Consider the following 4384-nt stretch of genomic DNA (forward strand, 5'->3'; position numbering starts at 1 on the left):
GCCACAGTCCAGCTTTCTTGGGGGCCTGTGGCTGCCAGGGGCAGGGGGTCCTGCGCTGAGAGCCCAGTGGGCCGTGGGAGCGGAGGTCATGGGTGGTGTCATGTTCTGGGGTGGGGGACGGAAGTGTGCTCTCTGCGGGTGGTCCCTCCTAGCCGCACAGGCCCTTTGCCCTGGGTCCCCTGACTTTTTTGGGACCCTGGGGACATTGCCTTTACGTCCACCTACAGCACAGCCTTGCTCTGGCTCTTTTCCGTGCCCGGTTCAGAGGTATTTCGGGACGGGGGGGGGCTGGGGCTGCTCTCTCCAGGAGGGGCAGGGTCAGGAGGGAGCAGGGCTTCAGACACAGAGCTCCATGGGGCACCTGTAACTCAGATCACACCTGTGCGGGGGGGTGCGTGTGCACCTGGGGCTTGCCCTCGGGCTCTACCCTCCCCGTCAGAGTCCCACAGACACCTGCTGTCCCCTCAGGCACACCCAGGGCCCCACTCCTCACCCAGACCCGGCTGCCCCCTCACTGGAGCGGGCTGCCGGGCTCTCCTCGCTCCGCCTCACGCTGACGGGTGGGGCTCCGCATGGTCCTTGTTGCCGGTGTCAGCCTGCCTCTGTTTCCCCCAAACCCTCTCAGTCATTCGGTCCCTCACTCAAATGCTGCTTGGGTGTCTCCTTCGTGGGGTCCACGCTGGGCCCCCAGTGCCGCAGACCTGGGTCCACCATATGTCTTGTGCCTTTAGAATAGTCTCGGCTCCTTTGGAAGCAGCCTGATTCCCAGGGCCCTTGGGGGCTGCAGAGCTGTGGTCCGGGTGTAGAGCCATTTTTCCGTTTTGTGTGCCTGGGGCATGGGGAAGGGCTTGCCTCCCAGCTCCCAGCCCTCGGGGCCACCCTGCCCCCTCAGTGCTCCGTTCCTCCAATCCAGAGCCCAGCCTTGCCGCCCTCGATGGGCCCAGCACAGAGGAGGCCGAGAGCAGGAGCTGGGCGTGTCCTGAGTGTTTACAACGCCAGGTTATAAGGGCCCCGGGCAAGAGTCCTCTTTTCATAGGACCCAGGGAGAGTGGGCGGGCAAGCTGCTCCCTGGGCTTCCTCCTCCTCAGAGAAGCCTCTCCAGGGCCCTCTCCACCTGCCCCGCCCTGACCAGGCTAGCTGCTGGGGAGGGTGGTGCTTACCCTCCTGTTCAGTGTCCCCAAGGACGCCCGTCCTACCTGGGGAAGCTGCTCCCTTCCTCCCAGAGGCTTTGGAAAGACGTGGTACTCCCCCAGGATGGGAGGGAGCCCCTGATCTCATGGCAGCACCACCGAGGGGCCCGGCATCTCCTGTGGCTGGCTGGTGGCTCAGCCTCCGGTGGGTGAAGCCTCTCGCTGTTCATACCTGCAGGGACCGAGCCATGACCCCTAACGTGTTCCAGGGGACCCTCCTGCCAGGACAGCCAGACAAGGCCTTGGGTGCTTGGAGTTTGAGCAGATCCCTCCCTGAGTCACCCGTCTTGGGGCGGGAGGAATGGGTGTCCTCGGAGTAAGGGTCGGGAACAAAGGCGTTCCAGGCCCATCGCTAACTTATGAGGCCACGTGGAGAGAAACTGGCGACGTTCACAGGCTTAAAGCCAGGCTTGCATTTTGGCAGAACGGGTCCCCGTGAAGCTGCAGGTGTACAGGGCCTGGCGGAACCCACAGCCTAAAACTGAGACCATCCTGACATGGCCTGGATCAAGGGGCGCGCAGCTGTAGTTCTGAGTAAATGCCTGGCTTCAGAGGCTGAGGGGCCGGGGTGGGGGCGGGACACAGCTGCCTCGGAGCAGGGGAGGACAGGTCTGCCCTCGGAGTCGCCCCCTCTGGGAATTCTTGGGGTCGGCCTGTGATGCGGAAGGGAGGTTTGGTAGCTCCCCTGGGGATTCCTCAGCAGCCCCCGTGCTGGCTCCCGCGGGCTTCGGGACAGGCCTGAGTCACCCGCAGGAACCCAGTTCCTAGAAGTGGACATTCCCGAGGGCCAGGCGGGCCGCTGGCATCTGAGACGAGCAGGCGGCTTCGGGGCTGCATCTTTTATAAACACCCTCCCGCCCCCTTGCTGGGACAGCAGTTGGGATAATGACAGGGAAGCGGTCTGTGTTAGTGGGGCCAGTGGGGTCAGGCTGCAGGAGGGCGGTGGCAGAGCCCCGCTGACAGAGAGGGGGCGGGACACTTCGGGGCAAAGCGGAGAGACTCATGGGATTCCTGGAGGACTTCGTGGGCCCCGAGCTCAGGAACAACCAGCCCAAGTCCTGCTGCTAGAGATTGGGCCTTGGGGTGGACGGTGTTTTCTCCTAGGGAGGGCTTTGGTTTTTGTTTTTTCTTCCCTGCTCTGGGGTGGACGTGTCGTAACCCATTGAGCCCCCGAAATAGCTCAGGGGTGTCTGGGAGAGAGAGAGCCGTGCTGGGGGAATCAGGGCGCGCTGTTTGGTGCGCTGTGTTGGTTGCTGTAAAGATGTTAGAAATTTGTGGGAAAAAACAAAGTATGTCCAAGCTACGATTTAGTTGTGTGGGTACCCAAGGGGCTCCCCAGCTGCCTGTCCCCGGCTCCTTGGGTCTTCTGGTTCTGGTAGTGTCAGATCGGGCTGGTTGGCGTCGTCTGGCAAATCCAGTGGTGGGGCTTCACCTCGGAGCCCTGGGTCAGGTCTCCAGGCAGCTGCCTCCTGCACACGTGACCCCGGCTGCTGGCGGTCCCGGTGCCCCTACCTGGCCCTGTGTGCCTGTTGCCTGTGTCATGCTGTGGCTTGGGGGCAGTCTCCAACCTTTGCACCTGCCGGAGAAGCAGCTCCAGTGGAGTGTGACTCAGCAGCATTCCCTGGTGGCCAAGCCAGGCTGTCCCTGACTCAGTGGGGCGCTGGGATGTCCTCAGCATCCCCATCTGGGACTGGGGTCACAGCCGGGCGTTAATTGGTCTCAGTAAAAGCACTTTGATTAGGCTCGGATGAAAGGGGCTCAGAGAGTTCAAAGCCACACGGGGCTTTTGGGGTGAGAAAGGGTGGCAGCCGTCTAGGTGACAGTAGAGGGGAGACGCGGGAGTCTCAGACAAGAAGTCTGGGGGCGGAGGCCAGGGAGCTCCTCACTGGTCTCCCTTTCATCCAGGCTGACAGCTCCTTCTGCAGAGGGGGAGTCTGGGAGACAGCTGGGTCTCCCAGCATCCGAGGCTGCTGCCAAGGTGACCTGCCCCTCCCCCACACTCTGGGAGGTATCCCCACAAAGCACCCAAGTTCCCCCGGAAGAAGCTCATTTGCAACATCACAGACCTCCATCTGCCAGGCTTTACATGGTTAGACCTTCCCCCTCTCGTAGCCTCCCTGGCTCAAGGTCTTCCTTTCCCCCTTGGGTCCTCTTGGGAGAGCTGTGGTCACCATCTCAGTGCCCATCGATGGCTTTGATGCTGGGATAGGAATAGGGTTGAGGGTTTGGGTGGCTTTTTCAGGAGGCTCCTGGGAAGAGGAGTCAAGGGGGTGGTGAGAGTGGAGATCGCGAGGAAGCGGCCAGAGCTAATGAGCGTTTCTGTGTGGCTCCTGGGGAGAGACCATCCCCAGGCTAGTGGGGCGAGCCCCAAATCAGAGAATTTGAAGTCTTGAAGGGACCCACAACACCCTATGGTGCTTGGATCTCCTTTGTAAGCTCTAACCAAACAACTGGGCAGTGTGAACTTGCACACTCCGAGAGAGAGGGTGCTCACGACCTCAGAAGGCAACCCAAGCTCACCCAGACCAGCCCTGATGCTCAGAATGTCCGCCTGTGCACCCACCTGCTGGCGGGGCCCTTTCTACACACCACACCCCTTCAGGCACCTCGTACCCCGGGTCCTGTGTAGTCCGGCTCCGTGTGGGCACGGGTTTGAAATTCTGGAAACACAGAACTCTTCTAAGAGTTTGTGGGGTGGGGACAGTTGTTGGAAGGAGGAGGCGGGGGAGGGAAGAAGCTGGGCATTTAGCCCTCCTGACAGTGAACGCTTCTGCTGCCCGGGCCAGGCTGGCGGGGCTGTGCTGCCCCTGAGTCCCACCCCTCGGCACCGCCTCCCCTCGCCTCGCCCAGTGCCTGGGCAACAGGGAACAAACAAACACAAGGAGAGCCCAGGGAGGGCCGGGCGGCTCCGTGGGGAAGCCTGAAGCTGACCCCCACCGGGCCTGGGTCTGCCCCTGCCAGTTTCCACGCATCAGCCACTGCCAGGGCCACGGCCAGGGGCCGCCCTGGGCACCGAGGAGGATCACTGTGCTGCTCTGCAGCATGTGTTGGGGGATCCACACGGCACAATCAGAAGCAAATTTTATTTCTATAAATTCAAAGTCAGAGTCCCACTGGATGTGTGGAGTCACCCAGCCCAAGGTCTCCCCGCAGACAGATGTGTGCAGGCGTCTGGGAGGACCAGTCTGCGTCAC

This window comes from Mustela putorius, unplaced genomic scaffold (assembly GCF_011764305.1).
Source record: "Mustela putorius furo isolate JIRA1106 unplaced genomic scaffold, ASM1176430v1.1 tig00000997_pilon_pilon_pilon, whole genome shotgun sequence".
Lineage (NCBI taxonomy): Eukaryota > Metazoa > Chordata > Mammalia > Carnivora > Mustelidae > Mustela > Mustela putorius.